Source organism: Humulus lupulus, chromosome 8 (genome assembly GCF_963169125.1).
Source record: "Humulus lupulus chromosome 8, drHumLupu1.1, whole genome shotgun sequence".
Taxonomy (NCBI): domain Eukaryota; kingdom Viridiplantae; phylum Streptophyta; class Magnoliopsida; order Rosales; family Cannabaceae; genus Humulus; species Humulus lupulus.
In genome coordinates this window covers 98,804,481-98,829,044 of record NC_084800.1, presented here as the reverse complement: position 1 = coordinate 98,829,044, position 24,564 = coordinate 98,804,481, and positions in this window count along the sequence as shown.

Sequence of the window (24,564 nt, the reverse complement as noted above, 5' to 3'; positions counted from 1 at the left end):
CCTGGCTCTGAGTAACTAGCCTTAGGCTAGGCAAGTACTTTAGTTTTCTTTGATCAATAGGTTGGTCAAGCATTTCATGCTCATATCTATTAGATCTAATCATTTCGGCATGTGGTCAGAACGCTAATGCCGCTCTTGACTTATAAGTCAATTCTATACGACCAGCGCTCAGTACTATTGCCGATCATGACTAATAGGTCAGGGCTTCACGACCAGTACTAAACACCATTGTCGTTTCTGACTAATAACTCAGTGCCATTCATAAGTAAGCCATGCTTCCAGACATTTGCAATGAAATCAATGTCCATATATAGAGCACTCAACATGCCTCATCAACAATCACCAGCATAATTATAATCATGCACATTCAAACATCCAGATATAAGGCATTCATCATGCTTAACCAATAATCACAAGCATAATCATAATCATGCACAATTATAGAGATTCAAGCTCTGATCAATTCCATATTCAACATTCATGCCATGCCATAACCACATGTATCACATGCATCACATACTGGGTGCAGCTTTCTTACCTTTGGTCCAAGCACATATTACCAATAAACGACCCTCAAGCACGATCCTGTTTCTAAGCCCCTAGCGATCACCTAGTCACAACCATAATATAATATCCCATAAAAAATGAGTAAATAAATACTTCCAGACCGAGTCCTAGCCTCTGGGACGTCGAATCCTACCCAACTGGGTAGTAAGATCAATCCCAAGCCCTTAGAGTTAAGTTTCTACGACTAAAAACCAAATTTGGCAAAAAAAAAAATGCATAGGCGGCACTACACCAAATACCCATTTCCATAACACATGAATATAATACTAATAAAAAAGTATTATGCTAGAGTACTATGTTGGGGCACTTTATGAAAAAAGGCGGTAATAATTTCACCATCCCGCCACTTAGCATTTTTTTTCATTTGTGAGACCTGAAAATTTGGGAGACCGTGAGACACAATTCCTTTCCTTCAATTCCTTCTCCTTTTTCCTCATCATTCTCTCTCCTCTCTCTCGGATCTCTTTCTCCCACCAAACCTCTCTCATTCACTCTTTCTCTCTCACCTGTGTGTTTATGGAGCCCGACCTTCCCCTACACGCACTGGCTAGGGATCTTCAGAGGGCGTCGAAGCTTCGACCCACGCGGGCCCAAGCCCTCACACGACAGCAGAGGTGAACGACGACACCGGAGGCCAACTCTTCTTCTCCTCTTCCTTGTGTGTGGCCAAGCCTTCTTCCTGGCAAGAGACCAACTAGCTCCATCCAGACTTCAATTAGGGCATTCTTCGTCGTCCAGCCACCTTATCCAGCCTAGAGCCATTTCAGCCGAGCATTTCAACATTTTGGTATTTTTCTCTTTTTTTTTTCTTTCTGTGATGAGTTTTCTTTTTCTACAAAATAAATTATATTTCAATAAATTTGATTGAGTATTACTGATTTTGTTGAAAATGTGTGTATTTGATAGTGGTGTTCCATTATCAGTGATTGATTTGTGAGAATGGAAATGTTTATAAAATATACAATTTAACTATATTATTAAAGTAGTTATGATGTTTGATTGAATGTTTGAATGAAAAAAAAAAAAAGCTATAGACATCTATTTATTTGATCTATGTTTGATCTATATTTAAAGTGACTGGTTATTATCGTTCAAGTTGATTCTTAAATTTTCTCTTATAAGGGATATATGGTGTTCTAAAGTGTTTCATAATGTTTGATCTATTTTATTGCTTGATCTAACATTGTTCCTGTGTATAATTTTCTATCGAAAGGAAGAGTCAAGAAATCAGTTTGATTAAAATATTGGTATACTGTTACAAAAATAGCATTACTGTTTTTGAGTTTTTTTAGTCTTGGGATGGTACAGTTTATAATGTCATAAAGTTGAGGCAAATTACTAAGGAGTTGTTTTTAGACTTATTTATTTTGGCAAATCAGTTTGGATGATGATTTTTTTTGGATGATGATTTATTTTGGTTTCATGGTGTATAGGAAGCAAGAGCTCTACTAGGAAGACTTGAGTATCAAAAGGGTAACATAGAAGCTGCACTTCATGTATTTGAAGGAATAGACATTGCTGCAGTGACTCCTAGGATGAAATGATCCATTTCTAGAAGATGTGAACAAAATAGACGCCGTTCACAGAGTGATTCTGTCCCACCTATGTCCATGCACGTTGTTAGTCTGCTCCTTGAAGCTGCTCTTCTCAAAGCAAAATCATTGCAAGGCCTTGGACGATATGAAGGTATTTCCTTTACCTAACTGTAATTTCATTCTTACTTCATAGCTTTGGAATTCTGTTTCACATTATTGCTGTTGCTGTCTAGTACTAGTCAAAGTAGTTTTTCTTTTCCTGTGACAACACTACTTCATGCTTCTCTTGCAGAAAAATTGTGATGTGTTAGACCCGAACTGCCAACCCAATAGATCTAGCTATGGGTTACCTGAGGACAAATTTATATTTGCTTGTTTTAACCAGCTCTATACAAGATGGATCCTGATATTTTCAATACATGGTTAGTCGAGTGTTTATATTTGCATAACTTTGAATTGATTGAATCACAGCAATAACTATATTGATTCATGTGTCGATAAATGCAGGTGCAACATCTTTAAGCATGTACCAAATAGTGCACTTTGGCTTCTCAGATTTCCTGCTGCTGGCGAGTCAAGACTCTGCAATTGTACTGCCATTTTACCATTTCTCAAGATAAATTATTTACATGCATAATATTTGAATTCTTCTTTGTTATTTATATTTCATAATGTAGTAATGGGTATTATCTTACAAAGGAAAGATAAATTAGTAACTGATAAACTATTGGTGTTCCAGATGCTGTTCAAAGAGGTGTACAACCAGATCAGATTATTTTCATAGATGTTGCCATGAAGGGTGAACATATCGAGCGCAGTGCTTTAGCAGATTTATTCTTGGACACGTAAGCATGCTTAATTCTTTTTTATTTCTATTTTTTCATTATTCAAGTGTATTTATCTTAGTACAATACAATATGTAACTTTATTTTGTCATTTGATGTTGCTAATGCTGATTGATTTTGCTATTGCTGTTTTGTTTCTTTATTTTTTTTTTTGGGTGGTGTGTGCTCTGTAGCATTGCATTTAGTTAGCTTAATATTTAGCTCATATTTTCTTGAGTCGTTGCACCAGAATTCCCTTAATCAAGAGCCATATTCTGTCCCAAGGACAATACTCATCTTTTAGTTAATTCCACTTGTATCTTGATCAAGTTATGAAGTAATTTTTTTTATTATCTATATTGTGTTGATACTTATTGATTACTCAAAGCCTATTGTGAAAATCGAAATTGTGAAGCTCCGAGAATATGAAGAGACTTTGATTGCATCTTTAAATCTTTATCATTATTTTCATACGGCATTTATCATCCATTTTCCTTCAATCAATGGCTTATTATTAAGAGAAGTTTATTACTCTGAATTAGATTATCTTCTTCTCCAACTCTTTGGACCTAGGGAAAAAAACTGTAGTCATTGTCCTCCTCTCCTTCTCTCCTCTGATTTCTCATTTTCCCTTTTTTGTAGAATTAATGATGCTTTTTTGGGCATATTTTATCTGCTTTAGTTTGTTTTGAATATATTCTTCGTTTTAAATTTGTATTTTAAGTTTCTCTGGGTTTGAGTATGTTTTCTTGGCTTTGAGTTTAAATATAATAACCACAAGTATGTTTGTCAAGTTTGGCTTTATTTTTTCTTGTTTTCATGTTTTCTAAGTAGTTATTAGTTGTTGTTTAGTACGGTAAAAGACTGTTGGTCTATTTATTAGGCTCATGGGTGGAAATGCAGACTCGTGATTATTGATCACACAAGGGGTGTACTTTCTCTGCTGCCCTTGTTTTTACTCGAGTGCTTCACCCTTTCGAAAGGTTAATTTTTTGAGCAAATTACTTAATACCAAGCAAAATTCAGGACTCATAAATACTTTGTAAGTATGCATATTTGTAATACAGAGGACCTATTTTTAAGCTCTTGTAATACTACATTTTTTTAATGAAGAAAGACATACTTCATGTAATTGTCATAATATATTTTACATATTCACCTACTACTCTCAATTCCCTCATGATTTCCTCACTATTATTGTAAAATAGTATTATATGCATGCACTTCATGAATCATGATATGATGATATATACAAACTTATTAATTCAAATCTTAAATCTCTACCTAGTAATGTCATCCCTTCCCAAGCTTATAATATTATAAGTACTCTTTGTGCTTGTAGTGGATTAGGCTAATCATAAGTACTCTTTGTCTTATTTTTGTTAATTTCTTTGCTGAATATTTGAATTATATATATGCTTTTTGTGTGAGTTTATATAAACTAAGCAAATAAACTTTGGGCATGTAGTTGAGTACTTGAAATTGAATCTTTTGTTGTGGGCTAATTTTGGGTCTTTTTCTGTGTTATATGTTTGGGTATTGTGGAGAAGAAGGGTTACTTGTATTACGAGCTTAATTATTTTGGGCAGAGAGTGTGGGGTGGGCTGTGGAGAGAAGAAAATGTGTAATCAAATATTAGAGCGGGTTTCTGTTATTTATCAATATAGGAGAAGAAGTTGTTGATATTCCATAGCCCAGAAACAGTAAGGTGCTTGAATATCTTCTTATTTGTCATGCCTTTTCATCTATTGGTTATGGTGTACATGTAGTGATACATAGTATAGAATAGTACAATACAATATAGTATGTATATAGCAACACTTCAAACTACTATCAGTCAAGTTACATTATTTAAATAATCGATTCCATTACCCATTTTCCTTTGATCACATTTTTTTGTACTTCTTAATTTCTAACCATTCTCACATTGCTATTAATATTTGTGGTTTCTATTAACTATGGTCGTATTACTATTAGTTATTTTGTTAATTTGTTTTGAGTCACATTCTGGCTGTTGGAATCTTCAGTTTTTCACTTTTCATTTCAGTTTTTTGATTTGTACCGAAGATTGTTGTCTAGTTTTAGTTCGGAGCATTTGGATTTTTATTAATGTTATTTTTCTTGAAATGTTACTTCTTTATTTTTATTGTGTCAGCAAACTTTTGATGAATTGACCTCTTTCACCCTGCTTTTTAAGTCAGTTTAGCAAGCTTAGAATACTATTTTAAATTTTAGCAGCAATAGAAAATTCTTCACGTCAAGATATACATTTGCTCAACCTTTAATTCCTAATATTACATCTTCCAATATAGTTAAAACTTTCAATAAACTACTTTCTCTATTGTCTGACATTTTGAATGAAAATGGGACTGGGTAATGAAAATAAAAATTCTTCTTAATTTCTAACCATTCTCACATTTTAGGTGCATATGTAGCAAACTCAAATTTTTGGGTGAAAGCTTAGTTGGCTAGTGATGAAGGCATCAGTGGGCATATTCATGTGAGAAGGCCAAAGTATTGTTGAATTACAACCCTAGAAGCTTGAAAGAAGGGCTGGAAGAGGTTCTGTCGTGGCGTATGAACTTAGGCAGGTTTTTATTGACCCCTCTCCTTTCTAACAGCCAGGTTTTTGTATAATAATGCTTTATGTATAATATCATATTCTACATGAAAATCCTTGGTGTATGCATAGTATGAAAAGCCTTTGGTGTAGAGTTGTATGGTACGTTCATATGCAAGACCTGATTCTGTTTTGGAAAGCCTTTCATTTTATTTTACTTTTCCATAAAACTTGTGGAAAGATTTTAAAGCAAGACCTGATTCTGATTTTGGATTGACTCTTTTAAATTTAATGGCGCATGATAGAATTGTGAAAAATGCTAAGAGACTACATGTGTTGGGCACTTTCTCTTCTGTTGAAATCTTCTGGCTCCTTTGTTTTTAAAGAGAATGTTCTTTCATTCTTAAAGAGTTTTGGGTGAGAGAATTATCTGCATTTAAATTGTTGTTCTGATTTTTCTATTGAATGAACTTTCTGATTTTTCACATCCGAGTGAGTTTTCTATGCTCTAATGTGTTACTCAGCTTTGAGAAATGTGGTTTGTAGTTATCCAAAATTATGTGGTTAGTGTGAAATTGGATTGAGTTGGATAACAGCTGATCGTGTTTAATGTTTATTGTGAGATATATATATATGTACTAGCTCAACTTTTGCAGTTCTTTGAGATTCATTCTTTGAATTGTGTTCAGATAGGAACTGTATAGATAAGCTCTTCTCTCAAATAGAAAATTCACCGCATGTGTAATATTCATTCATTTTTATCGTGATTTAAATACATTTAATAATAAATTTTAATTTCGTATGAGAAAAGGAAAATAATCAATGCTTTATTTCTCCCTTCATCTTTGCTTCAGCTAGTATCTGGAATTTCCCTTTCTTCTCTTTAGTTTTTCTATTTTTGGGTTGTTTTTTGAGTTTGGTGGAGGAGTTCTCATGTAGGGATGTAATGGGGTTAGCATAGAGGTATGCATCTGATCTGTTTACTATTTAGTGTTTTAAGTTTGGTGGAGGAGTTCTCATGGATGCAACATGAAGGGACTAAACTATAAGTTGCATCCATTCCATATATTTCATAAGTTAATTAAAGTATGTGATGATTCTCAATGAATCACTGATAAGTGAATTGGCTATATGGCAGTTTAGTTAGTTATATAAACTAGTTCATATACTGTAAACTTTAGGATAGAAAAGTTCAAAAATTTCTTTACTCTGTCATTATTTTGTGCTTGACTAGTACTAGAGAAGGTGAGGCTTTTAACTATCAAAAAGCTGTAATAACTATTGTCCTTTCTCATTAAACAAATTGAAAAAGGTTGAATAAAACAAAAAAACATTTATACTCTACTGTCACAAAAATGTACAAGACTATTTCTGGATGATCAAACAGAATTAACTTAGATAATCTTTAAGTAAATGGCTAACTCATTAGAAGAGCAAACATTTCTCTCTACTAGCCGGACATGAATCTTAGGTTTGAGATTGAAGCTTTGAAACTCCTTTAGCCAATTAAATTCTAAATTTTAAGTAAAGTTGCTATCTTTGAAAAGCATGATGGATTAAAACAAAAAAACCTTCACAAAAAACTCTATCTAACTATAAATATAATCTCATAGTCAAATACATAAAATACATAAAGTCAAAGTCATAAACAAACATGTGTCTAATTTTCTACATGTAATTTTTGAGTTAGGCAAGTTAACCCTGTAAACGACCCATTTACTATACAAGTTAGAAACCTCAACTTAAAACTAATTCAACCCCCTTTTTATTAAAATCCAAACCAGCAAACTTAATGTAAGTTTCAAGTCGTATTATCATGTTTGACCTATTTTGCCACCTTCAATCTTGACCAAAAAGTGGTCAGAAATCAACTATATCTCAGATAAAGTGTTTTTCCTCTGCCTGTGATATTCTTCTATCTTTCCCTACAATCTTTATTCTGTAACAAAGGAAAACACTTGATACCTATGGGAACCAAGATATAGAAACATTTTAAAGTTAGATACTTATAGTCTAAAGAAGAAGAAACTAAAGAAAGCATTAATATTCATGTACAGAGTCATTCGTTACAGCTATACTTGAAAGATATCTTTGTGATATTACAACTATACTAAAGAAAGCATTAATATTCATGTACAGAGTCATTCGTTACAGCTATACATGAAAGATATCTTTGTGAAAGATATCGAAAAAGTCTTTGACTATAGTATTAATCCTTCTAAATTTGTAGGAAATAGAATATTGCCCACTTAAAGTAATTTACCTGAACAAAATACACTGAATAAATAGTTTACCTGTGGTAGTTGTACTTGACCTTTCATTTGGGCTTGCTTGATGTATTCTACTTGACTTTTCAAATACTTTTGCACATGTAGTTAGGTAGCTCTGACTGTAATATAGGTTCAACTATAGTTAGTAGATTAGTGTGGTTAGTTTCCTGTTAATCACTTCTGGGTTTCCAGCTCCTTTTTCCCTCTCTTTATATCTTTGTGCTATTCAGCTATACATAATAAAGTCCCATATCTCTGGTACATTTACAGATATCATTTTATCCAATTCATTTTCTATTAAGTACTCTTATGTGTGTGTGATGGCAACGATCACACAGGGGGGCCTGTTTGGAAGTATGAAATGCTATTATTTAATCACAAAGGAATGCTGATGATACCATGTAGTACAGTGTGATGGTGCTCCTTCTTATGATGATACCATCTAGATAATGACCACCATTGATTACTAAGGCATGCCAAAGGCTTTTGTCATATTTTTTTGGCCTATGTAATTTTCAGAGATTACCCCCAAAACAGAAGCTTATGTTCTCCTTTTTATTTTTTTTATTTTTACCCTAACAGAGGTGAAAATCAATTTAGCAGAGGTGAAAATCAATTTATTTTTATAGAAGCTAGAAGCTAAAAGTTAGATAAGAAAATGAGATAAAAATATTGCTAGACAATTTTATTGTGAGTCTTGTCACCATGAAGTTTAATAAAAAGGTCCAATTATTATGAGACACGTCTAGAATCCATTCTTTTTTATTTTTCCTCTTCTTTTTTTATATAATTCTTTTGACTGCTCCTTCTCATGATTAATTCAGTATTGATTATACTTTTTAGCTCATTACAAGTGTTGAATCATAAATATTCAACACTTGCATATACTTAGATAAAGTTTAGTTCATTCATTCTCTATTCTCTTTGATGAATGTGGTGCTATTTGGAGAGACCAGTGATAAGGAACACAATATAATGAAAATTTCATATGTTTGCCATAATGGAGTTGTATTGTATTGTATGTATTTGGTTTCGATTCATGTTAGGATGATTGGTGCAGGATAATTGGCCTTCTGTGATGTTTGCAATGGCAGGAGGGGTGGTACTTAGCCTTGGAAATCTCTCAACTCAGTATGCTTGGGCTTTATTTGGCTTATCAGTCACATAAGTGATCACTGCAAGCATAACAGTTGTTATAGGTCCTTTCTTTCATTCTCTCTCTCTCTCTCTCTCTCTCTCTGTTTTAAGTTGCATGTTTTAAGTTGTTATACATTTCACAAGCCTTGTTTTAAGTTGCATGTTTTATTGCTTCAGTCGTTGTTTTGCATGGTAGTACATCTTGCTTCAGTCGTCAAGTTTTGGAGTTATTACAAATTTAATTTAAACTTTATATGCTTACAGGTGGAAACTAGCTTAAGTCTTATGTTCTTAATAATAAAATGACTTTTTTTCACAATGTGCAGGTATATTGAGATGATTTCTTTGGAGCAATTCTGGACAACATTTGTAGTTGAGGCCTTTAGAATGGAAGAATGTATTTCACTAATTTTTGTATACATTTCTTGTTTTGTATTTAGTGATAAAGGAATCTGAATTGGGCATAAATTATGTTGTAATATGATTTCTTAAGCCTAGACTAGTAGACTAAATATTGTAATTACATTTGAGTAATTAATAAAAATCTATTTATGTTACCTTATTTGGCTTCAACTTTCATATTTGTTTTCCTAGTTTTGTGTAAGTAAAAAAAAAATATATGTTTCTCTAAGCTAATATAACACATGTGTTATACTAAAGTGTAGTATAACACAAATTTATATGTATTCCAATGTGTTATATAATCGACTATAAATAACATAATTAAACACTTATCTATTTATTAAAATAACACAGAAATTGTGTTATCGTTGACAGTATAATAACACATCTGTATAACAATGATAAAGTGTTATGTAAAGTACCCTAGACCTACGATAACATAGTCGGTCTTAACACATAAAAAAGTGTTATGGTATGTTTTGATAACATATTTTTGGTGTTATTAAAAGCATTTTTTCTTGTAGTGCAGGTCGCAACTTGGCTCTAAGGGTCGCGACTTGCCTCCCTGACATAGAGCCTCTGCCTGGGCTTCAGGGTGTGGGCCGCGACTTTGCCCTCTTGAGTCGCAGCGCACCCCTAGGCAGACACCTCCTGGTTCTGGGTTCACTCAAGTCGCGACTTGACCATGAACCCAGCCATTTCCTACGTTTTTTCCCTCTTAAAATCATCCAAAAACATATCCAAACATACCTAAATCTCAAAATCAAAGTTCTCAAACATCCCAATTTACCAAAACCAACAAAACCCAAGTCTCAAATCATTCAAAAACTCATCAAAACATAAAATTCAATCAAAGCTTAAAAACTTGAAAACTTAAAACTTGGATTACCCCTGAATAATTCGTTTCCCGGCTAAATCCTTAGGCTAATAAGCTTATAATCTTCCTTAAAATCGTTATGCCTCGATCCTTGCTTTAATCCGAGTCCTAAAACTCGAGTTTCCTTCGAAAATGTGATCGATGTCAAAAAGGGAACGAGATAGAGAGGGAGAGAAAGAGAACGTTCTAAACGTTCTTTTATAAGTCTGATAGGTTACTACGAGCTTGAGTAACCTCAAGCAAATCATAATGCTCGGGGTCCCAAAAACACCCCCGGGGGTAAAATAGTAAAAATTCCCAGAATTCCCTCATGATCTCACTAACTCCCAATTTATCATCAAATATTTATTCCCATTACCCAATATTCCGGTAATATGCTAAATACCCAATATACCCCTTTGACTCACTCCAAGTCAAGTATGGGTCCCGTTGTGACTTTCCCACTAGCTTGCTCCTTAGAATCGTCTCGTGTCGAGTAACCCAAACATACTCACATAGTAATGTGGTCTCACACACACATATATCACATATATGCCAAATATTCCCAAAACGGGCCAAATTATGAAAATTTCCCAATTAAACAGAAATGGGCCCACATGCATATTTAATACACCTAAACATGCATATCAAGTCATATCATAATATAACCCACATAACGATGCACATAATCACATAATTCCATAATTTACAATCTTGGCCCCCTAATCAAGGTCCTAAGCCTTATTAGGAAAATTGGGACGTTACAGTCCAACTCCCGACACAGATGTGTAGGATGACGCTCAAAGTGATTACCTTCACCAAGGAAGATGCACAGAGAATGTACTTCCGTCACCACGATCTATTAGTGATTGAGACTCATATCTCCAACAAATTGGTTGCACAGATCCTGGTTGACAACAGGAGTTCGGTGAGCATCCTGTTTAAACAAGCCTTTGAGAATATTGGGCTGACAACAAGTGATCTAGCTCTGTGCACTTTGTGTGAGGGTTGGTGCCCTAAAAGCGTGTGAAAAGACATTTTTAATAATTTAAATAAAATTACAATTTTATTATATTTGATATTATTTGAATAATTTATATATATATAAATATAGGAAAATTACATATTCATTTATGAGAATATGATCTTATATACGAGAGAATTAAGATAATATACAATGAATAAAATAGTCATCAACATATTAAAGTAAGGAATCTTCAATCAATGGTTGCTAGTACGGTTTACTAAGCATATAGTTGGATGCAAGTAATCTAGATTTAGATTACTGATGTGGATATACATCTTAGTAAATGTACCTTATATAATTATGATTATATATGACATGACCGATGTGAATTAATTTCTTTATAAACTTACCATTTGGAATAAAAATTTAATTCATATATGAAAATATGATCATTTGTAGATCAATCTTATTCCTTAGTAGTCATGAACTCATGTTCATGTTTATTGGATCTTTTGATTCATTAGTTAAGGTCTCTTAATATAATGAGGCTAGTGACTTTTTATTTGGAGATTCATTATCTTGAATGGCTGGGAACATAATTTTACAATAATGGAATTCATGCTTTCCTGATGGATCGAATAGTGGTTCCCTTAATGGTTAATTATCAGACTGAATAGTTATTAAGCTCAAATCTACAATATGATTATAGATTAATTATTCACTGGTGCATTAATGGTACTTAAGGAAAAAAAGGTAATTAGATGGGTAAAATGGTAATTATTGACCAACTCTAATTAACGAACAAATAAATAGAGGACATAACTATATATAATGATTATATCAATGGACTATAAGAGATTACTCCGTAAATATAATTCTATAATTACTAAGAGTGCAATTCCATATTTATAGTGGAGTAATAATATAATTAATAAATAAGATTATTTAATTAAATAGTTTTGAAATTCCGTTTTTTATGATTACCAACTCAATTATTCAAATTAAATAATTAATTGCTGAACTGTTACAGAAATGTTTAAACGGACACAGAGACTGTTTGAACAGAAACCAGATATGTTTAAACAGTTTATCACCAGAAGTTAAAAACGAACATAAGGTAAAGAACACACGAAATTATACGTGGTATCAGCAATCTTTGCAGATTGCTACTAGTCCACGGGGCCACGCTGAGAGAATGAAATTTATTAGAAGAATATCTAAACGATTACCAAACCAAATTGACTTATACAAATAAAGATGCCCTCTTGAATTTGTCGCAACTGTTGTAATCTAAACTCCTAATCAAATTTATGAAGTGCTAAGATCTTGAACTCCCTTCAAATCATAACACTTGCACTTTTCCTCCCGAAAAGTGACTCATGAACAAGAATTCTCCCGAAGCTTGATGAACAATGTCCAAGTGTTTTCAACCTACACAATTAACACAAAGAAAACAATACAGAAGTACACTGTAATAAACCACTAAGAACTTGTTGGACTCAAGTTCTTCACATAATAAAAAGTGTCTATAAAACTTGAAAAATATTTGGAAAATAATACACAAAGAGAGATGATCAAAAACCAATGACCTAAGGATAATTATATACTTTTTAGAATCCCTTTAGGTCGTGGAAAATAAATCAGAAACCAATCAACCAATAAATGGAAAATCTTCCAAAACAGGAAAGTCAGAATTTGTTCAAACAGACTGGTAATCCGTTCAAACAGATTCACTAAACCTGGACAGTTTTTAAACCAAGTTTCCCTAAATAAATAAGGAAACAATATATACTTTATCTCTGCAAGCTGTACACGATTTCTGGACAAATAAATCAGATAAAAAAAATAAAAATAAATACCAATAATTTTCATTTCAAGAAAATATATTCTTTTATAGGAAATTATATATTTATTTTATTAACATATATAATAATCTAATTATAGAAAACATATCACAAACAAAACAGGAAACTACCCATTTCGAAAAATCTTCTTTAATTAATTTTGTCAATATTGTCAAATATGCCAATAAGGATTTTACAAGTTTAATTAATAGTTTGGTTTATTTGAGCTTAGTATTATAGGTCAATGTCCTTGAGTCGCCTCTATACTACACTGTCAAGGGTAAAGATGTCACAGCCAAGATTAATGGAGAAAATTACTAAATTGCGAAGAAATTAATTTTTCAGGACTAAGTGATAAGTATGTGTAATTAATTAATTAATTATTTGACTAATTAGTTTTATTTAAAAAACTTTATGTTAGATGAAATTAATATTAAATAGTGTTTGTATTAATATTATAGAGAGCTAAATATTATCTTAGTATAAGATAATTATTCAAACTGATACATTAAGATAAGTTTAATTTTGAATTAATTGATATTTAATTTTGAAATAATATTTATATTATTTTTAAATAAATATATTGTCTTAATTTTAATTAAACAAACAAATGAAAAAAATTAGGGACATATGAGTGTGTGTTACACGCCATTCACTGTGCTTGCACGGTGAGGACGCCACTCTCATGTACCATGTGTCCTTGGGATTTGAATTTTGAATTTAAAATATTATTTGTTTATTTAATAATTTAATTATTGTTTTAATTTGATTAAAACAAACAATTGAAATAAAAATCTAACATATCAGTTTTGAATTAATTAAATTAAAAGAAAATAAAATTATTTTATTATCTATATAAGTTTTAAAAAGATACAATCTTTTATAAGACGTATCAGTCAGAATAAGTCGATATAATTTTCTAAGCCTACAAAATTCTCTAAGTCTTTGTAAAATATTCTCTTCTAAAAAATTCTCTAGATCTCATGTGTTAAGAACATCTAGAGAGCCTAAATAATCAAACCAATGATTTTTTCGTGCCCATACACGTCCTTGTGAGTTTGAGGAACAACTTGGAACACTTTGGTGTGAGACTCAAGGAAGATCATTTGATTATACAAAAAGACTCAAGGACTATTGATAGGCTACAAGAGGTATTCTTCTGTCCTTTTTGTGTGTAGATTTAATGTATAAATATGTGTATTAATCCAGATTCGTTATTTATAATTTTTAAAACCACCACCCCCTTCCGTTGCGTCTCTGCTTTTATTAAATTAATACCAACAATTGGTATGAGAGTGATCTACATATATGTCTACATTAAATTTTGTGTATGCTTCTTGTATTTTTTTTTATATTTACGATGATATGTATATTGAATATATTATTTTATTTTATGAATGTGTGGTTGAATGATGAATCGTTAATTATATGGTACTATTGGGTTATGAATTATTTTTTTTAAATTCTTAGATCTTTTATAAGTCATTTATGGGGCATAGGACTTCTTGTAATTTTATTTGAGAAATACATTGTAAAAATTTTGGTCATAAGAGAAGAGAGAAAAAAGATGGGATTCAGGCCATGCACCAAAAGGGCACACAACCGAGCCCCATGGAGCCTGCACTAGTTAGCCGAGCCACACAGCCCTGCTCGCGCCCCGATGCCGGCAGCATCAGCGCACTAGGGCCTGTGCCCAACGCCCTCTTCCCACCGCACCAAGGCTACTTCCCATGCGACCCGCACTTCCCCAGCACCCATACGTCGTGCGCACCTGCACCCTATGCTTAGTCGCTTGTGTGCAGCTCCCATTCTTGCTGACCCTAGCTTGTGCACCAAGCCTTGTTGCCCAACAAATCCCAAAAATTTAGCACCTATCTTTTATTTAATTAATTTTTAAATTGTTTGAATTTATAAGGTAATTATCTTGTTTTATTTTTATTAGAAAAATATAACATATTTTAGTTGGTTAAATTTTTTTTTTAAATCTTAAGTCTAAAAAATTATTTGAATTTGATTCTTTTAATTATTTAAATTAAACTATATTAAAAATAAAATAAAGGGCTATTCAATTAAAAATTAGTTTTAATTAAATAAATTATTTAGAAAATTAGTTCCTAATTAATTAGTGGGCCTTATAATTTCCTAAAGATAATTAAGATGAGCCTAAGAGAAAAATAAGGATATTAGAGTTTTTGTAATCGATTGGAAGCTCACTTTGTAATTTTTTTAATTTCTAATTTTTCAAGGGTTGTAATTTTTGAAATACCCAATAGCTACTCGGTACATCATTTATTGTTTATTTATTTATTGTAATTATTTAAATATATATTAATAAGTGTTTGATTGATAATGGGATTGTTGATGACATTTTTCGTCAACTAAAAACAAGAGAAATTAAGAAAATGTATAATTTAGCAAGAAAAGAAGAACATAGATTTTTACGTGGTTCAGCAGTTAAAATTTGTCTACGTCCATGAGTCACTTTTATTAAGGTATATGTTAAAGTTTTGAGAGAAATTTCACATAGTGTTTCTTAGTACAAAATAGTGTGCGTCCACAAATGACTAAATCCAGGCTATTTATAGTCCTTGTTATAAGAATTCTCCCTTAATCTTAGGGATATTACAATATATATATCATATTTGAATACAAATCTGTTAATTAAAATACAATCAATTGCTTTAATTATGGATAAATATCCCTAAACAATGGGTTAATTACAAATTTGAATTAAATCCCCATGATTATAGAGATTTCCTAACAACGTCTTCGTGTATTAGTTTAATGCGCCTTCGAGATTGAATGCTGCATTAACGCGCTTTCGAGATCATATGTAGCTTGGAGCTCATCGTTCCAGTTGTCACTACCTACTTTCTTGATTGGTCTTTCAAACTCATCTTTCAGAGGAGACTCTTGTTGCCCGAGCTTGCAACTCATGCTCGAGTGCCAATGATATGGCCATTTGGAACTTCATGTTTATTTGTACAAGTATAATGTTAACACTTATGAATTCTGAGCTTACACTTTATGAACCTACATTTCGAGGCTGTTTATTTATTTCAAAATTTGGGTGTAACATTTTGCCCCTTCAAAAGTGTTGGTTCGAATCCTATGAGAATGAAACTTTTGAACTTCACTTTTGAAATGTGCCCATATACAACACTCGAGTGTGAACACGTGTCAACATGAGAATAATTATCAAGATTACTTGAGTACTCTCTTTCTGCACACGTCCTTTCCTATTCCTTTTTTTGTCGCCAGTTTTTGAGATTAAACATGGTCCATTGGATCACGTTTTAACCTGATTCAAGGGCTCAGATTCACCCCCCACCCTTGAATGCCATGTTTTTGCCTATTTGAAACCCTTTTTCATCTTGTCCACCTTTACTTTTACTCTCCCAACTTTTAGAAAAGAATCATGAACCAGAGTTCCAAACCCCTGAATGTTCTCCAAGTCGAAAAAACAAAGTAGCCTGCAATCGTCTGGTTCCACAGGATCGTTCCTACTTCCGACCGACGATCTCCTCATTTCCACGATCGACTTTGTGTAAGTTTCAAAACCTTGCCCCTTTTATTTATCCGCTCTTTTAGTTTTCATGCAGAATCTTTCTTGGTTCTTGTTGTATTCTTGAAATCTTCTCTGGAAAAAAGGAATTTTTGATTTGTGTGGATGAGTTTTTGTAGCGAATATAGATTTGTTTAGGAAATTTTTTCGTTAAAAAACTCATAAAAATGGCACCTTTATAGGTTATGGGACAATAGGTTATATTTTTCGTGTAGTACAAGAAATAGGGTTTTAGAAATAGGGTTTTAATGTTCATAAACTGATGATATCCCCATTTTGGGTAACTACTCATTTCTTCCTAGAAATTCGGGATACCCCAAATTGGAAGTAACTGTCCCACTCTCATGTGGATCTACTCACAGTGCCTCGAGTTTATAACAACTCGGTTATGGCATTCGAATAGCCTCGTTATTTTGATTTTTGAGACTCGAATTACTCTATCTCGCTTTCTCAAGCTTGCGAGCTCGAGTTATCAAGATTTTTTCATTCTATTTTTTCTAAGTGATGGGCCCTCACCCTTTTCTTTCTTGTTAGATGATGCAATCTTCAGAGAACCGGTGGGGGTCCGAGCTTGCAATCCCTTACCACCCATCGTATCCCCAAGTTGAATCTCTGTTTACTCGAAATCAATGGTGTTTACCACGATTTTGGCCAACGACGAGTAGACGTCAAAACTACAATAAACCTTCAAGAGAAAATACGATACTCATAATTTTATAGTGGTTCAGCCCCAATTTATTGGTAATAGCCTAATCCACTTGGAGTTGTGATATATATATCCTACACTTAAGATTAGATGAACTTGAGCCAAATGAGTTTCTTAAGTGTAAGTAGAATAATACATAGTTTCTCTCTCTAAACTCTCTCAGCAAAATGCCCCAAGAATACCCCAAGTAACAGTCCCAAAGTCTCCAAACTAGAGAGTTTTTCTCAGTCTAAAAAGATCCGATCAGATCCCCCAAAATGATGCCATGAGCCATTTATTTATAGGCTCATGGATCGTACATCAGATATCTCCCCTTCACCGGGTCCTTTGTTCTTCCAACAAACTTTAATTAATAAAATATAAATGAATTTAAATTACAATAATATAACTATTATTCCGGGATATCTGAGAGATTCCCACGGCAGTTGAGAATGATTCGGGTTGAAGCTGTTATTGAGGACATAGGAAAGCACCTCTCATCGGTAAAGCACACCTCTAGCACACCTCTGGTCGGTATAGGAAAAACACTCCTCTAACATTCCTCTGGTCTAGCATGACACATCTCTGGTCTAGCAAAACACTTTACTGGTCGGCCAAAATAAATGACTGGTCGGCCAAACTCCTAACTGGTCAGTCAAAAATCTTCACTGGTCAGACAGAAATTCTATCAGGTCGGTCCGATCACTTTATCACAACTCCAAAGATCCAACACATTTATTGACTATTAATGTGCCATTTACTAACCATGCATTGCCACTTGTCACTTCTGATTTCCACGTCATCGAACTGAAATTTTGGGGATAACATTTGCCCCCCAAGTTTATTATATGATTTACTCGTATGATAAACTTTATCTCTAGCAAAATGTTTTTGAGGTCATCCAAAAACTTCCATCCGGTCAGTAATTTTCACCTTTTGAATTAAACCCATGATCAAACGTTTCCTTTAGCCCATCAAACTTGTATCTTTTACCATTCCTAACCGAACAAATTTCTTTTTTCCCTCGGAAGCCTTGTGCCTTGGAACCCAACTAGCTTCTTGGAAATGCTACTCCTCGGACGCATGCCACCATCCACTCAGATCCAGCCCCAGCTGCTCGGACATGCAGCCAACATCCGCTCGGACGCAGCCCCAGCTGCTCGGACACGCAGCCACCATCCACTCGAACGCAGCTTCTCGGATGCCTAGCCAGCAGCTCCTCGGACATGCACCCCAAAACTCGAATGCGCGCGGGCCTGCTCAGACACACTCAGCATCCGCTCGGCCACCACCCAACTGATCGGACACCATGCAGCTGCCCCTCGGATGCACCAGCCTTCGGATGCCCAGCCAACCTCTCGGATGCGCACCTGCAACAGCTCCTCGAAAACCTCTTGTTGCCTGGCTCCTCGGATGCAGTACCCTCTTCCAGCCAATCGGACACGCACCAAATCCGTTCGGACATGCCAGCCTCTCGGACGCCTAGATCCTTGGACACACGACTCTCCTAGCCTCTCAGACACGCCGCACTGCCGCTCAGGAACATGGCCATCCGCTCGAGTAGACGGCATGGCCACTCGGCACACACCTGCAGCAGCACGGCCGCGCGCCTAGTTGTTCGATTTTGCATGCTTTTAAGCTTTCAGGCTTGTGCAAAAACTTCAAAGTTCATGCATTTGGGCACCAAATTTTATTTTATCATTATTGTGCTCTCATACTTTTTATTTGGGTAGTAAAATATATTTACTGCTCAGAGAAAATATTTTACTTGGTAGTAGATTTTTTTTCTCGTAACGTCGAGCTGTTGGCATTTATACTTTACTTTTCTTTGCTAACTTGAAACATTCTAAGTCTTTTTAGACGTAAAACATTATAAGTTTTTTGTGAATAGTAAAGTCATTCTGATGTATGTCTTATATTTTCGCATGAGTACTTAGTTTTCTAACTTAGAAATTCTAGGCATTTCATAAGTCCCTGGAAAGTATACTTTCTCACACTGTTATTGATCTAACATTTATGAGCATAATGTTTATTGTCACATGAATATCTGCTTCTAACTTAAAAAATTTCTTAGAAAATTCCAAGTTACTTAAGCTTTGTCAAACAAGTTAGCTTAATGGCTTTTTTTTACTTCAAAAATTTACAAGTCAGCCTAAAAGCAGATATCTTAACTTGTGCTCTTATTGCATGTGTTAAATTATATACCAGTATACCCTATGTGCCCCCCAAGTGATCGAGGGTTGAAAGATCCTTAGTCACTTGCTACTTGACCGAATCTGTTCGAGCAGTTAATTACTCGTGAAACGCATAGAATATATGGAAAATATTCGAGCAGATGAACACTGCTTGAATGTACCGATCAGTTGAACACTGTCCAATTTTACCGACCAGTTGAACACTGTTCTAATAATTAATACACATGCACATTTGTAGCAAGAATCGACTACGCTGCGCGTAGTCTCTTTTATTACTCGTAAATTAAAAAGGACAAAACGTGTCTAATAACGAGTTTGAAACAATAAAAATTGTTCAAAAAATAAATGACCGGTTAGCAAATAACCAGCTCATAAACAAAAACTAAATAACAAGTCAAACAACTTGAAATTAAGCTACCACTCTGAAAGCGGTATTTAGAAATAATATATCCACAGACGCTCGCTGTTCCAGTGGTTCCTGATCAGGCTATGTTCACCAAATCTGATCCTAGCACTCCTGCTCATGTCGGAGTGTCTCGGCATACCTCTCCCATGCTTTGTTACTATCCTCATCCAAGTGTTGACCTCCACATATAGTTTCTAAGGTAAAGTCCACAGGCCTGGGTTGCAAGGGTGGAGATCTCTGTCTTTTTGAACCCAAGATTGCTATTGCCTCCTTCTCCTTGGGGTGTCTCTGCCCGATACTTTCTCAACTTGCCCGACCGGAGAAGAAGTTCTATCTTGTCCTTGAGGTGATTGCATTCATTCGTGTCGTGACCATAATCTCCATGGAAACAACAAACTTATCCATGTCTCTCTTCCTCATCTCTTTCCTGATGGGTGGAGGTTTCTTGTAGGGAACCTCTTCATGACTAGTAAGATATATTTCTGCTCGGCTGGCTGAGAGAGTGGTGTAATTAGTGAACTGAGGCTCATACTTGGTTGGCTTTTCATTTGAACTCAACTTTGCTTTCTTTTCCTCATGGTGGCCAGACCCGTTATTTCCATGTTTCTTTCCACCATTCTTAGGAGGGTCAGTTGATCCACCCGGATTGTTTATGTCATTCTCCTCTTTCTCGATTGCATCATCCAATTTCATATACTTGTCTGCTCATTCAAGAAATTGTTGAAGTGTTGAAATTGGATTTCTATGTACACTATCCCACAAAGGGCTCCGATAAGTTATCCCAGTGGATATTGAAACCATCTTCCCCTCGTCTCCTATAGCAGTGCTCTATTGGCTTCTCTCATGAATCTCTGTATATAATTCATTAAAGACTCATCTTTTCCTTGTTTGATATCTGCCAAGAGGTTGGCATAAATTGGTGGAGTCCAGGCAGTGTTGAATTATCTACAAAACTCCTTCCTGAATGCTTCCCAAGAGGTAATGGTGTTCGGCTTAAACTTCCAATACCATTCCTGGGCGGTATCTGACAGAGTAGTCGGGAAAACTCTACACTGATAACCGTCACTTACTCCGAGCAATTCCATCTGGTCCTCAAATTTCCCAACATGTCTGATGGGATCTGCCTTTTCTGTATATAGTGGCAGAACTAGTGCTTTATATTTTGCCGGTAGCTGGGCTGCTCTAATCCGGGCACAAAATGGGCTACCACTCCAGTGGTCTATCGCATCCATCCCGGAAGGTCATTTTGACAAACCTTGCACTGCAGCCGTTAGCACGTCAAGTTCGGCTTGGATGGCTGGTGCAACTGAAGAAGTTCCAAGGTCTTGACCGCCTGGTCGGGCATTACCATCTGGTGCACTGTCGTCAAGTATTTCTACTTGATTGGCAGGGCGGTTCAGATTTTTCCCTTCGACCGGGACGGTCCTCCTCTTGTTGGTGATAACGTCCCTTAGATCCTTCCGGGAAGCATGCTCTCCTGTCCGATCGAACACCGTACTTTTTTATTTTTCAGAGGGCTTACTATGCGAGACTTGCTCTCTCTCACTACGCTGCTGGCTGGGGTGCAGTGGAGGCTTTTCGGTACGTCCCAGGCAGTCTTTTCCTCCTTGTTGGTCGTTGCCCTCCTTTTCCTTTCACTGGTCGGTGTGATGACTATCAGCCTCATCACGACCATGCCCATCTTTGAATTGTGAAGCCCTCTTATCTCGAGGAGTCCTGGTCTGATCCTGCCTATGTGGAGTCTTTTTATTGCCTGATCGGTGACTCCCTAATCTAGAAGTTTCTGATCGATGGCTCCTGGAAGGGGTTCTAGAGTGCTCCCTTTGCATCGAGGCAGTTCTAGATCGGTCCCCATCATCTTCCCGACTAGGGGGGTTACTCCTGCTTCTGTCCGATCCCCGGGAATTGGCTCTGTCAGTGGTCCTTCGACAAGCATTATTATTTCTTTCTCCCTGGGTGGCTGCTTGTGCCGCAACTTGAGCATTGGCTTGGGCCAATTGGGTAGCCGCTTCTAGAGAAAGTGCTGCTTCACGATGTCTCTGGTCGACCTCCTCATGCCGCTGTCTGAGCTCTTCGCTTCTAGCCTCCATATCGCGCCTTTGCTGCTCTAACACATCTCTCTGCCTGGCCATCTCTTCAGTGAAAGACTCCTGCCGAGCATTGAATTGCATCATCTCCTCTTGGAAAGTTCCTATTGCTTCCTGGAGTTGTTCAACTTCTGGAGTGGTCTCCTCGAGAAAGACCCTGGGCTCACTCTCTGGGTTCTGCGTTCTAGAGCCTTCTGATCTAGCAGTCTCTTTTGATGGGCCTGACTTTTTGGATGCCACATTGGTATTCTTGGGCGTCATCTTGATATGATAGTTGTGTGTTTCTACTCTTCAGGCTCTCAATGAAAGCACCAAAATGTTGACCACGATTTTGTCCAACGACGAGTAGACATCAAACTACAATAAACCTTCAAGAGAAAATATGACACTGATAATTTTATAGTGGTTCAGCCCCAATTTATTGGTAATAGCCTAATCCACTTGGAGTTGTGATATATATATCTTACACTTAAGATCAGATGAACTTAAGCCAACTGAGTTTCTTAAGTGTAAGTATAAAAATACATAGTTTCTCTCTCTAAACTCTCTCAGCAAAATGCCCCAAGAATACCCCAAGTAACAGTCCCAAAGTCTCCAGACTAGAGAGTTTTTCTCAGTCTAAAAAGATCTGATTAGATCCCTCAAAATGATGCCATGAGCCATTTATTTATAGGCTCATGGATCATACATCAGATATCTCCCCTTCACCGGGTCCTTCGTTCTTCCAACATACTTTAATTCATAAAATATAAATAAATATAAATTACAATAATATAACTATTATTCCGGGATATCTGAGAGATTCCTGCGGCAGTTGAGAATGATTCGGGTTGAAGTTGTTACAGAGGACATAGGCAAGCACCTCTCGTCAGCAAAGCACACCTCTGGTCGGTATAGGCAAAACACTCCTCTAGCACTCCTCTGGCCTAGCATGACACATCTCTAGTCTAGCAAAACACTTTACTGGTCGGGCAAAACAAATGATTGGTCGATCAAAACAGATGACTGGTTGGTCAAAATGACTGACTGGTCGGCCAAACTCCTAACTGGTCAGTCAAAACGACTGACTGGTCGACCAAACTCCTAACTGGTCAGTCAAAAATCTTCATTGGTCGAACATAAATTCTATCAAGTCGGTCCAATCACTTTATCACAACTCTGAAGAGCCAACACATTTATTGACTATTAATGTGCCATTTACTGACCATGCATTGCCACTTGTCACTTCTGATTGCCACGTCATCAAACTGAAATTTTGGGGATAACAAATGGTTATTCGATAGCACGAGGAATACCTTGAACATGAAGACACTCGAGCTCACTTTCGACGCCAGGTTGTCGAGGTTGAAGAAGGGAAAAGAATGAGACTACAGTTTTCCGTATATACAGTGTAATGACCCACTAATCTAGACTATTTGGACCATTAACGAAACTATACATAAACTTACATTTTTACGAAAATACCATAATTTTATTGAGTAACTTGTAAAATAAGAGTTACTTACAAATAAATACTAAGAAGGATATGGGATCCCATTGTCTTTAAAAACAAAACATGATTTAAATGAAAAAGAATTACATAAGAAATGCGGAAAATACATATAAAACCATAAAAGATAAAATGAGACTACATCCTCGAATCGAATAACGCTCAGCCCCTTGACTCCATTCACCATCGATACACATCCTCTAAGCGTCACGAATCTTACCGCCTCTAAAGCTATTTTCCTGCACATAAAACAAAAAGGAATGAGCCTAATGCCCAGCAAGGAAAATCTAACACATAGTCATAAACATAAATTTCATAATAAACGTAAAGACATATCATAACACTTAATACATACACTTATTATAATGCCCATTATTACTTGGGGTCCCATAGACTAAACAAGCTTATGCCCATGAGATTAGTGGGGTCCTACTAGCTAAGTAGGCATATGCCCATAATCTTTTTGGGGTCTTGTTAGTCAAATAGGGCATAAGCCCAAGCCTACAAACATACACATTCATAACATATTCATAACATATCATATTTCATAACATAACACATAAGCAATACACATATATATTCTATCCTATTTTCCTTACCAAAGTTACCGGGATATGATGGACTGAGTTGGGACTTTTGGAACACTCCTAAAACCATATGAGAAAGAGTGAGTCTTAAGAAGAAGAAATGGAAATGAATAGGAAGACTAAACCATTGAGAAATATGCTTACCACAACTTATGTGCTTAAGAACTTGGATTCCCTAACCAAAAATAAGAATGAGGTTAAGGGACTGAGTAAAAGGCTTTGAGAAAGAAAATAACATGAAACAATGAAATGGAGTTTCAGGTTTACCTCAAAGACTTGCAAGACCAATCTAACCACAACCAAAATACTATAGAACCTCACTTCCCAAAGTGTTTGATAACCTTATGATGTTTAAGCTTATGATTTTCCCAAACCAGGTGTTTACACTCTCACACTCACTTAACACTAGCAGCTTCTGAACTTAGAGCAAAAGGTGAATAATGGCTGGGTACTAGGTCCTATTTATAGAGTTTGGGAATGAAAGTATCTTGATTTTACTTGAATAAAAATAATGGCTTTTTAGGTGAAAAATATTTGAATAATCGTTCAGCAGAGGCTGAAGACTCGTTCAAAAGATGTTGGACTTAT